The sequence below is a fragment of the Petaurus breviceps genome, unplaced genomic scaffold (assembly GCF_028583685.1).
Source record: "Petaurus breviceps papuanus isolate PSGF00001 unplaced genomic scaffold, PetGlider_PUasm1.0 90604, whole genome shotgun sequence".
NCBI lineage: Eukaryota > Metazoa > Chordata > Mammalia > Diprotodontia > Petauridae > Petaurus > Petaurus breviceps.
Genome location: NW_027187285.1, coordinates 5,562,353 through 5,575,567, shown reverse-complemented (window position 1 = coordinate 5,575,567; position 13,215 = coordinate 5,562,353). Strand labels below are relative to the sequence as shown.

Genomic DNA, 13,215 nt, shown 5'->3' with positions numbered 1-13,215 from the left:
ATATGTTATGAAGTAAAGGCATTAGACATGGACTATTTTGGCAACAAAACTAATTTGGACATTAAGGATTTGGACATATATCTCATAATTTGGACATATATATATAAATGAGATAGTTACTAGACAGGTCAATTTAAAAGACTTTTATGATTAGAGATATCTCAATTTATCCGTAATAAAGGATTCCATAGAGAGAGAAAAATTGAAGATTCATTAGGGGAAAAAAATGATTGGCTGAAACAAAGCCCTGAAAGAAGTAAGGGAATTAAGGGTGTATAGAAAACTACTAGGCTTATTGAAAAAGGCACTTTTTTCCTTCCAGAAATGAGTTGGAGAGGATAAAGTAAGGCAGTGATTATAAGTTTTAAGAAACAGCAGAGTTGAAAGAACTCTCATTAGACTGGCTTCAATATTCTCAATAAAATAAGAAGCTACTTACTTATCTTTTCATAGTGTGGGAGGTTAGATGGTCAAAGGACTGAAGATATGAAAATATCTGGAACAGGGTGAGAAAAGATGAAATCAATAAAAACATACTATCAATTTTTGAGCAGTGATAAGAAAGTTATAATAGCGAAATTAGCTTGATTAGAAAAACTTTTTCTAGTAATAGATTGATAGATTCAGGAGGAAATTCAGGAGGGCAAAAAAAGAATGTAATGAAGTAGCTAGTGAAAAACAGACAACTCATTTAAATTGGATTTACTTCCTTCTTACTCTAGATTAATTTAATTTTTCCCTGAGAGTCTTGATGCTCTAATGAAAAAAAAGGCAACCATGTTCATATAATACAATTGATATCCATCATCATTTAAAACACATGTAGATAATTCATACCATCTCTAAAGATATTTTTACACCTATCCACATTAAAGATCTCACATTCCTATAAGATGTTCTTGAAAATTACCTGAGTCTATAGAGCATTTTCATTCTTTGAAGTGCTGAATGTCCCCCATATTCATGGATATTTTTTTCTGAAGCACAAAATTCTTCAGATACTTTGTTAAGTAATAAAAAAGGGAGGTTACAAACCTTTAAAAAAAAATACAGGGTCTCACCATCTTGCTCATATTGGAAGTGATGAAGTTATTCACTGGCTAGATCTCACTATTGATTGGCATGTGAGCTTAAACCTGTTCTATTTCCAACATCAGTTAGTTTGCCCCATTAGGCAACTTGGTGCTTCCTCTACCCATCAGCCCCCAAGCATGGCTCTCTTTAAATTAATCCTGAACTTAGGGCAGATACCTGATTGGTACAGACCACTGCAGCTCAGAATTCCTGAACTCAAGAGATATTAGCCTCAAGCGTCCCCCTACCTGGGTTTACAGGGGTGCACCAATACATTCAAACAAAAAACATTTCTTTTTCTCTGACTGTGCATACTATTAAATAATGAGAAGTATCTGTTTATCCCTAGGATGTAGTTAGCTGGCACAATGGATAAAACACTGGACCTGGATTCAAGAAATACTGAGCTGAAACTCAGCCTCAAACATTTAATGGCTTTGTGCCCCTGGGCAAGTCAATTAACCCCTATCTGCTTCAGTTTCCTTCTCCATCTATAAATTGAGAATAATAACACCTACTTCCTAGGCTAGTTGTGAGATCAAATGAAATATTTTAGATATAAAGTACTTTTAAAATGTCAAAGTTCTACATAAATGATAGCTACTGTTGGTATTTTGTAAATGGTTGGGGGGATGGAGAAGAACAAGGGCAGAGTAAATCCCATGGTGAATGAAGTAATTTTCAACAGCCTTTGGAGTAGAATATTATTAGAGGCTTTTTGAATTTCTAAATAGATTACATCTGCTGCTTCCCTCTTATCCATATGCTTATTTTCTCTCTAAGACCTCTGATATATTAGTCATTCATGATTTCCACTTACAAAAACCATATTTCATTTCTCCCAATAGGTTATATTTGCTTAATTGTTCAGAAAGTCAACCAGTTATCATTAATTCCTTCATCTGGATTGGTATGGAACTAAGATTTACTCATTGGTACAGAATAACCTGTATCTCAGATGTAAACCTCAGATGGAATGAGAGTTGAATTGGCAGTCTGCTAGGGTTCTGGCATAATCGCAGTTTTAACAGGCTATGCAATTAGCTGAATGAAAGAACAATTTTTTTGGTTCTTTTTATGATTACTATTTTAATTCAAACTCCAAGGGACAGAAATCATTGTTTGGTCTTAATATATAATGAAAATGATATACCACTGACTGAGTGGGTAACAGGATTAATAGTTTAGCTTAGGAAATGTTTAAATATTTTATTCTTGGCTTGAGAAATCAACTGAAATACAATTTTTCTCTTTACTCTTTCCATATTTTCTGTTTGTCCATTTCATTCATTTCTTAGTTGAGCAATTAAGAGACTACCATATGTGATTCACTAAGATGAGTAGAGAGGATGAGGAGGCCAAAAGAAAAGTGAGAAAAAGGGCCTAAAATATATATAAATGAGATATCTCATTTCCAATGATTACTATCCAAAGCTAATTGTGGGGGAGAGGGAGTCAAGAAGGGTGAAGGGAGAGGAAGCATTAGAATCTAGCTCTCCCCCCATACTTCCTCCACAACAAATATCTAGAGAATGCACCAGACTGTACTGTGATCAAGAAAGTCAGTGAGTCATTTTTGCAGCCCAGGGCAACTTACAAAGGGGGAAGAGGTCTTCAGATAGTAGGAAGAGATGATGATGACAGAAAACCATAGCAGCTGCAGTAAGAAGCCTTCTAGCACCCAGGAACTGAGAGAGGGCCAAGAAAGGACACAAGAAAGAGATCCCAAGAGATCCCTGAGCAAGCACTGAGTATAGAAACAGATTCCAGCTTACAGCTTTGTTTCCCACCATCCATTGCCAAGTAACTGATGAAAGATGGATAGTTGTGGTCGTTAAGTGTTGGCCCTAGAAGTGTTGGTTCCTGAAGGAAATGATAACTATATAGTTCTTGTCCCAAAAGCAGAGTGCAGTATCCCAGGTAAAAGACGAGCCAACTGTTCATTTGCTATGACATAGACAGCCTCTTAGCAGTCAAATAATGGCTGAGTCTAGCAACAATTTGCTGAAACATCAAACCAGAAACAAGTCAACAGAGACAGAATCAAAAATCTGGGTCAGGAACATACAAAAATTGGACTGTGAGGGCAGTGAAGCCACCATCCCCTGAAACACAGCACTATGGGGTCACTGAAAGCTTAGAGGCCCCCCAATCATAGCTGTGAAAGCAGCAGAACTTAAGAGTACAGAAGCCAAAGTCAGACATTACCAAATGCAGAGCCTAGAATTAACATAAAATCCAAAGTAAAAGCAGAAGGCTGGAAAAATGGGCAAGCAACCAAAGGACTCAAAAATAAAGAGCAATTATGGTACAGGGAAGCTTGATAAACAAAGAAGAGAATAACTTGAAAACATCTATAGGCAAAGTCTCAAAGTAAAATACCGATGAGACACAAGACCAGCAAGAAGTCCAGAAGAGTTAAAGGAAGATATTAAAGAAGAAGCTAAAAATGATTTTAAAAGCCAAATGAAAATAGCAGAGGAAAGAATGGAGAAAGAGGCAAGAACTAGGAAGGAAAGTTATCACAAAAGAATTAACAGTTGGGAAAAAAAGTGCAAAAACTTAGGGAAGAAAATAATTCCTTGCAACTTAGAATTGACCACATAGAAGCTAAGATAGGAAAGGGCATGATGCCTGTGTGTATCACAAAGAAAGAATGAGAACACACTATCTTCCTCTCCTAAACTCTTTTCCATTTCTGTTGAAGGTAGCACCATCCTTTGAATCACATACTTTTACAACTTTTTTCATCCTTCTCCCTCAACTCTTATATTTAATCAGTTGTCAAAACACATCAGGTCTACCTTCTGCAACATGTCTCACAACTGCCCCTTTATCTTCATTCGTGTAGCTACCACTCAAGTTCAGGTATTCTTCACTTCTCATCTGGACTATTGCCAGTCTTCCAACTAGACTTCCAACGTACAATCTCCCCACTGCCCAAACTGTCCTCCATGCAGCTGCCAGTGATATTCCTATTGCTCAGCTCTGATTATGTCATCAGTGCCTCTAGATAAAATACAAACTCCTTTGCTCTTCACAATCTGGTTCTAGCCTACAACTACTGGCCTTATTACTTATTGTTGTCCTTCACATGCTCTACATTTCCAGTTATGCCAGCTAATTTGCTGTTCCCTGAATCTGATATTCCATCCCTACTTTCCTGCTTTGCTAAAACTGATGCCATATTTGGAATATTCCACTTTCTGTATTCTTAAAATCCCTGAGATTCTTCAAGGCTCCATATCAAGTGACACCACCAATAAGATCCCACCAATTGTTAGTGCTGATTCTCTCCTCTAATAGTCCTGTATCCACTAATATATTTACAGGTATCACCTCTCCACTCAACCCCCCCCCCCACCTGCCTCCTCAGTCCAATATAAGGTTCTTGAGGAGAATGAATTATTTTTCCCGTTGTTTTTATGTGCTCACAGTGCCTCATACCATGGGAACTTCCTAAAACCATTTGTTGGATTAAACTGGAAGGCAAAAGATATCTTATGTGTCTTCTGAGATTCTGAATTGGGCTATGAGTGTATAGTATTACCTGCTCCAGAGACTAAGTTGAACCAATTAATCTTGGATGCATCTTTAGAAGACTCCCTTTCCAAATTAATTTGCCTTCCCAAATCTCTATGAAATGTGTCAGAAGGGCAACAGTTGGAACATGAGTTGGTGAGCTAACATATAAAAGGCATGAGACCATGGTACACATCAGTTTTAGGAATAATGAATAATAGTATTAAGATAACATTGTAGAAAGAGATTGGAGGCAGAATGTCGAAATGTCGGTCTAAAGAGTTTGTATTTTTATTCAGTTGAAATTAGGAAGACACCACGTAACATGTTCAAGTACGTGTTTAAGCAGTGTTAAGAACATTAACCAGTAATACTAGAAATTACAAGTTGGTGTCTTATCCATAATAAAAAAACTTTAAACTTCATGAGTAGAGGGACATATCTTTATCTAAATTCTGTGTCTCCCTTATTGCCAAAAGCAGTACTCTGGAACAAAGTAAGGGCTAAATAAATGCTTGTTTTTTGAATAATAATGAATCCACTCAGGCAGTTTCTACCTACCCTTTCAAAAATGTTTACAAGAGTCCTTATTTAATCTGTAACAGAATTTTAGGAAAGAATGCCAAACTCTTCAGTTATTAAATTCTACATGATTTAAAAAGGAGATAAAACCTTACTAATTTCAAGTCTTCTATCCAAGTTCTATATTTCAAAACTAGTCAAAGATCAGACACTCAGCACCCTATAGTACAATTTGGGGAGAGGGGAGGACTGTGTGGAACAGTATATATGAAGTTAGAGTTGCAATGTGCAACTTATTTATCTTTGCTTCTAATTTTCTTTAAAAAAAAAATAAACCAACCCTGTTTTGCTGCAGCTAGCAAACATTTATTTTCTCTCCCACCTGCCCTTACTTAAAAAAAAAAGTAAGTATATATGGTTTTATGGATTAAAATTCTGATGCATTTAAGTATTACATTACTATCTGTTCACCCTTCCTGGTCATTACTTCCCCATCCTCATACTGCCAAACTGATCTCTCCTGTTGCTCACACACAAAACTCCATCTCCTGCCTCTAAGCATTAAGTCAGCTTGGATTACATGCCTGGATTGCCCTTCCTCCTTCTCTCCGCTAGGAAGACTTTCTCCTTCCCTTCCCATAAATTGGAAGCCTTTTCTGATTCCCTCAAACATTAGGGTTCTCCCTCTTAAAACTCTTAAACTGAACTATTGTGCATTTAATTGCATTTATTAAATCTATATTTAGGCTACATTTACTTTTATATATCCTTGCTGCCTTCCCTATTAGAATGTAAACTTATTGAAAAGAGGACTTATTTCATAGGAATCAATCAATGGAGTTTTCCTTAAAATAATAAGTAGCATCTATTTAAAAACATTAGCAGCATTCTATATAATGGGGATAATGTAGAAGCATTTCCAATAAGAGCAGGGGTGAAACAAGATATCCGTTATCACCACTGTTATTCAATATTGTACTAGAAATGTTATACTATAAGAGAAGAAAAAGAAATGGAAGGAATTAGAATAAGCAATGAAAAAACAAAACTATCACTATTTGCAGATATGATGGTATACTTACAAAGAATCCTAGAGAATCAATTAAAAAGCTTCTTGAAATAATTAATAACCTCAGCAAAGTTGAAGGATATAAAATAAACCCACATAAACCATCGGCATTTCTATATGTTACTAACAAAGACAAACAGCAAGAGATGGAAAGAGAAATACTATTATTTTTTTTAAAGCAATTGGGGTTAAGTAACTTCCTCAAGGTTACATGGCCAGGTGTTTCTGGGTGGGTGCTAAGTGTCTGAGCCCGGATTCGATCCCGAGGTCATCCTGACACTGGAGCCAGTGCTCTTACTCGCTGTGCTACCTGGCCACCCCAAGGAATTCTATTTAAAGTGACTGCAAACAATATAAAATATTTGGGAGTCTACCTGCCAAGACGCACTGAGGAATTATATGAACACAATTATAAAACACTTTTCACACAAATAAAGTCAACTATAAATAACTGGGAAAATACCAGCTGTTCATGGATAGATTAAACTAATATAATAAAAATGACAACTGTATCTAAAATAATTTACTTATTTAGTTCCCTACCAATCAAACTACCAAAAAATTCTTTTAAAGAGGTAGAAAAAATAATAAAATTCATTTGGAAGAACAAGAGATCCAGAATATCAAAGGAAATAATGAAAAGAAATGCAAGGGAAGGTGGCCTAGCTGTACCAGATCTAAAATTGTATTATAAAGCAGCAATAATCAAAACTATTTAGTACTGGCTAAGAAATAAAGTGGAAGGCGGAGCCAAGATGGCAGAGTAGAAGCACGACCTTCCCGCGGCTCCAGTTTCCACCCTCCCCAATCTATGTAAAAAGGGGACTCTAAACAAACTTTGGAGCTGCAGAACCCACAAAATTACACAGAGAAGCTAACCTCCCGCTGAGGACAGCCCAGCAGGCCGGCAGGAATCGGCCAGCGCAACGCTCTGGGAGCTGAGCCCAGCACCACGCCGAGGCTTGAACTATTAACATTCCTACATGGAAAAACAAGAATTGTAACTTATGAAACTTTTCTCAGTAGTTGAAGGGATTAGAAATATATATATGTATGTATGTGTGTGTGTGTGTGTGTGTGTGTATGTCTTTATATGAGGGTATGCGGGCATATGAATACATATGTGAATGTGTGTATATACGTTTACAGGTATACATAGATAGAGGGCATGGGACCAATTTAACAGGAAGGGATGATACTTAAAAGGTGAAATTAAGAGGTGAGAGGAATATAATGAGAGGAGATGGGGAGAGACAGAGTGGGGCAAACTATCTCATATGGAAGAGGCAAGGGAAAATGGTTACAATAGAGGGGAAGAATAGGAAGGCAAAAGGGAATGGGTCAACCTTATTCCTATTGAATATGGCTTGAGGAGGGAGGGAAATACACACTAAATAGGGGATATCACCCTCCAGGAGAATAGGGGGGGAAGGGGATGTGAGGGGGGATGATGGAAGGGAGGGTGGGCTGGGGGAGAGGGAAGTTGGAAGCACCCACTTTTGAAAAGGGACAGGATCAAAGTAGAGAATAGAACAAGTGGGAGGTGGGATAGGAGGGAGGGAAATATAGTGAGTCTTTTACAATATATCTACTATGTTATTGTTTTGCATTAGCCGCACATGTACAACCTATACTGAACTGCTTGTCTCCCCAGTGGGGGTGGGTGGCAGGGGGGGAAGGGAATGAATCTAGAATTGAAAGTTTTAAAATCAAATATTTAAATATATGTGTATATATATACATATATATATGTGTGTGTGTGTATATATATATATGTATATTATTATTAATACCATCTTACATGTTATTAAGGAAAAAAAAAGATATACAGGCACTGAGGCATAGAAATCCACTGGAAAAGTTGAAACGGGTATGGGAAAAAATATGAGAGAGCAGATTGGAGGTGGGGATATCCTGTGGGACTGCTGTTTTGGGGGGATGGGTGTGGGAAAAATGGGGAGAAAATTTGTAACTCAAAATCTGGCGGAAACAAATGATGTAAATCAGAAGTTAATAAAAAGAAAAATATATATAAAAAATAATAATAATAGTGTTGTCAAAATAAAAAAAATAAAAAATAAACAAAGTGGAAGATCAGTGGAATAGGTTAGGTATATAAAAGACACAGTAATCAATGACTATAGTAATTTACTGTTTGATAAACTCAAAGACTCACTATTTGACAAAAACTGCTAGGAAAACTGGCAAAAAGTATGGCAGAAACCAGGCATAGACCAACAGCATATACTGTATAACAAGGTAAGGTCAAAATGGGCACATGATTTAGACATAAATGGTGAAACTATAAGGAGAGCAAGGATATAGTTTTCCTGTCAGATCCATAGAAAAGGGAAGAATTTATGATCAAACAAGAGATAGAGAACATTATAAAATGCAAAATGGACAATGTTGATTAAACTAAAAAGATTTTGAACAAAGCCAATGCAACCAAGGTTAGACAGAAAACAGAAAGCTGGATGAGCTTTTTTACAGCCATTGTCTCTGATAAAGGCTTCATTTCCAAAACATAAAGAGAACTGAATCAAATTTTACATGAATACAAGTCATTCCCCAATTGATAAATGGTCAAATGATATAAATAGGCAATTTTCAGAGGAAGAAATTACAGCTCTCTATAGTTACATGAAAAAATGCTCAAAATCAGTATTGATTAGAGATGCAAAATAAAATAACTCCAAGGTACCACCTCACACCTATCAGATTGGCTAATATGACAGAAAAGGAAGATGAATGTTGGAGAAGATATGAGAAAATGAGAAGACTTTGTTGTTTGGAGAGGGAAAATTGGAAGACTTCTTTGGTGGAGTTGTGAACTGATCCAATCATTTTCAAGAACAATTTGGAAGTATGCAGAAATTTCTTTCTCAGGATGACTGATATGGAAACATGTTTAATATCATCATACATGTATAGCCTATAGCAAATTGCATGCTGTCTTGGGGAGGAAGAAGTTGAGGGAGGGGGGGGATATTTAGAACGCAAAATCTTACAAAATTTAATGTTGAAAACTAAAAATTAATTAATTTTAAAAAGTAACCCTCATCAAAATGCTTATCAGCTAGAAAAAAAAGGTTAATCAAAAGTAAGAAAAAAACCAGCATTATATAGAGACAAAATACAAAATATAGTTTTTATTTAACAATAAAAGAGATCTCAACACGAGAGAGAACATTCTGCATTTCCCATTTGTCTGTGCCCTACACACGACAACTTTCCAAAAAGTTTACTGATTTTGATATGCGAGTCAAGACAACACCTGTGAAAAAAGTGGCACACCTCTTTGAAAACAAAGGTCAAATAATAGCAACTGATTCTGATAGCAACTTAATATAAAAAATATTTGACATGTGGCTAGTTGCTACAGGAACATGATTTCAGAGTGAATAAGCAAGTCAACAGTCAACAAACATTTATTAAGTACCTACTATGCGCTGGTCACTGTGCTAAGTGCTGAAGATACAAACGAAGGGAAAAAAATCTTTACTCTCACAAGGAACTGTCTTAGTAGAGATAACATGCAAACAACCATGTATACATAAGATACTGTCACAATAAACTAAAGATATTCTTAGGGGAAAGGTTTCTTACAGAAAGTAGGACTTTAGCAGAGAAGCCAGGAGGTGTATATGGATACATTGCCAGTCCCTTCATGAATTTATCCTCTGTCTGTAGAACAGTCCTAGAACCCCTGAACACATTAGCAAAGCCCTCTCCCAGGATTTCTGTAAACATACAACAAGAAAATCCTTCTTCAGGGCTTCTGAACCAACAGAAAGGCTCCCAGACCCCTGCAACAACAGCACTGTCCCTCACCAGTGGACAGTATTCACTCTGTCTGCAGGACAGTCTCCAGACCCCTGCAACAACAGTACTGTCCCTCACCAGTGGACAGTATTCACTCTCTGTCTGCAGGACAGTCTCAGGCCTTCTTAGCGAACAGCCAGGTTCCAGGACTTCTTCAACAAAAGGACAGTCTTTCACCAGTGGACAAATCTGGCAAAATAACATCAAAACAGACAGACAAAGTACCAGCAAAACAGCCATGTCTCCTCAGTCCTTGGCAGCTCAGGGGGCAGGTCTCAAAAGTCCAGGGCAATTCAAAGCGGACACCAGCAATTCTCTTAGTCTCTCTTCTCTCCACGAGGTGCTGCTACCAAAAAAAAAAGATCTTCCGCCTCTCTCTAGTGTCTCTCCAAATCTACGTCACCAGCTCCTCCCAATTCAGGACTTTCTTTTCACATCAACAAGCCCATCCCACAGGTGGGATTAACAAACTCTGGGTTTTAACACAATCAATTTGAAAACCAAGCCAATACAGGGGAATCTTTAATTGCCATTACTATCACAACACGCTACATTACGGTACCCTCTGTATGCACCCCCCCCCCCCGTGAAACGCATGCCGCGCTCCGAGCTGCATCCAATCAGAGCTGCAGCAGTGAGCGCGTCATCCTGTTCTTCCCCAGTGATTTGCTTGCTGGCGCCATTGAGAGCAGTGCCGCGGAGGAGAGCTGAGGCAGGACAACATAAGCCCTCCCCTGAAAATAAGCCCTCTGGTGTTTTTCTTTCCAAAAAAATAATAAGACAGTGTCTTATTATCGGGGAAACACGGTAGCTTATGTTAGTGTAAAGTCATAAAGACTTTTTGTAACAAAGTGATTACCTTGTAATAACAGTAAAAATGTCCAAATTTACATTCAGTCAGGCAAAGATAAAATAGAAGCCAAAGATCCTAAATATGCCCAATATACAAAGAAAACAAAGATAGAGGCAAAGTACCAATGGCTGGATTCTACTGAGAAATAACTAGTGTTAACATGAATCAGGTAGAAGAGAGTAAATCACCTCTCACAGTTAGGTGGTACAGTAGATAGAGCACTGGGCCTAGAGTTGAGAAGATCTGAGTTCAAATCTTGTCTCAGACACTTAATTGCTGAATGACCCTGGGCAAGTCACTTGACCTCTATTTGTCTCAGTTCCCTATGTATAAAATAAGAAGGAAAGACAAATCATAAGTCTTTCCACATTCCTCTATATTCATGATGTTTGCAACTGCCTATTGTTCAGTAATATTCTATTACATTTTCACATCAGTTTGGACAAAATTCCTCAATATTTTCCTTAATTTTTTTGGCTATTATTAAAAGTGCTACTATGAAAATTTTTGGGTCTCTTCTTGCTGTCATTCACTACAACGTAATGCCAATAGGATCAATTACTTTTCTTGTTCTCATAATTTTGAAAATAAAATAGAATGTTCTATTTTTATTCTAAAAATGAAAAACAAAAATACTGACCTGCTTATTTACATGTGTTCAACTTATTTTTCCTATGGATCTGTGGTTCTTGATATAAAATACTTTCTCAAAACACACATAAGCTTAAAAATAAGAAATTGTTTTCAGTATGTTGTATTTGGCAACAAACATCTATGAAAGCTAGTTTTCGCAAAACTACCAAATTTGTCTGAATATAGGCTTCACATACTCCACAAACATGATGTCTATAAAACCTAAATGGGACCTAGAGTCATGCTCTTTAGCACTAGTGACAGTTTAATTCTTGATGGTCTTCCTAATGTCAACAAAAGCAGTAGCAATGGAACCCCACTGGGTCTAAATAAATGCTAAAGGAAATTGTGCAGGTGCCCTTGTTGCTAATGTTACCACATAAAGATGGCATACTCTATGCTCCAAGAAACTTGACAACTCCTTAGGGATAAGGCAAAATCCATCAACTTTCTTTTCTTTCAGTAGACTCTCACTGGTAAAATGAAGGAGTTAGATTAGAAGCCTCCTAAAATCCCTTCTAGCTCTCAATTTATAATCCTATGAGCCTCTAGGCAACTAGGATTACCAAAAAGAACCAAATGGAGAGGATGCCTGGGAGTTCCCACTGCCCCAAGTAGTTTGTACTTCGCCAGTCTGGTGTACACTTGGCAAATAAAGGCAGACAAATTACTGGGCATTTGACTGTTGTAGAAATGGCTCCATTTCAGACCTGAAAGTGAAAGGTAGGAGGGAAGAGGGAAGAAAAATTTCCAAGATTTATAACTATACTAGTCTCTGACCTATGGAGAAAAAAAAGATGAGATGGGTAAGGGGATTCTCTAAATAAGAATGACCACCTTTAGCCTACTCCTCAACCAAGAAAAGTTTTAATACTATTTATTAAGAAAATAGGGCAGTGATGAGAAACAGTTCATTAATCAGGATCCAAGAGAAAGTTCACATTCTTAAAGCTCTCAAGGATATGGGGAGAGGAAGGCCAAGAGGAAGGAAGTAAACTGAAAACAAAGGAATAGTAAGGAAGAGTTTATACTTTTTTTCCAACACCAGTGCTAAGGTATTTGCCAAGTTTGCAGTGAAAACAATGGTGTGAAGGCAGCAGAGCCGAGGTAGAGGTGTAGGTAGGAAAAGGAGAGAATTACTACTAAATTTCGTCTCTGTCATGCAGAGGGTTTGAGGAGCTATCATGATATTTCTGTCCCAAATTTATCTGTCTTTAGTGTTTTCCTATAGGGGTGAGATGGGGGGAGAGGGAGAGAGTGGGAGGAGGAAATATGACACATTTTTGCACCTAATACAGGTAGGACTGCTTTAGGATATAAGGGTGACCAAGACTATAGCAGAGATAGGCAAGATCATATATATTACAGACTAATAGTTCAAAAACTTCTATAAATGAGTAATATAACTAGGATGAGAGAGCGTTCTGGGTTTCAGTCACTGGGTTTGGAGGAGGTTCTTTACATTGTGGGGATATATCATCTTTGGTTTTCATTGTTTTTGTTGTGCTGAAGAGCACTGGACGAGTAGTATGTTGCTATTGTTTAGTTGTATACAACTCTATGTGACCCAATGGACTTTGTTCAATGGGTTTTCTTGGCAAAGATGCTGAAATGGTTCACCATTTCCTTCTCCAATGCGTCCCCATTTTATAGATGAGGAACTGAAGCAAATAACGCCTAGGGCCACATAGCTAGGAAATGTTTCAAGGTCAAATTT

General features: G+C 37.3%; 1 protein-coding gene across 4 annotated transcripts in view; it reads right to left on the bottom strand.

Moving 5' to 3' along the window:
- Positions 1-13,215, bottom strand: part of STAG1 (STAG1 cohesin complex component) — a 385,691-nt gene that overhangs the window by 282,464 nt on the left and 90,012 nt on the right. Inside the window, exon 2 of one of the 4 annotated variants that reach the window (XM_069063914.1) lies at positions 440-496. The exons of the other annotated variants lie outside the window; for them this stretch is intronic. The gene's annotated coding sequence lies outside the window, so the exon portion shown is untranslated. The remainder of the gene's footprint in view (positions 1-439; positions 497-13,215) is intronic. 4 annotated transcript variants of the gene reach the window in all.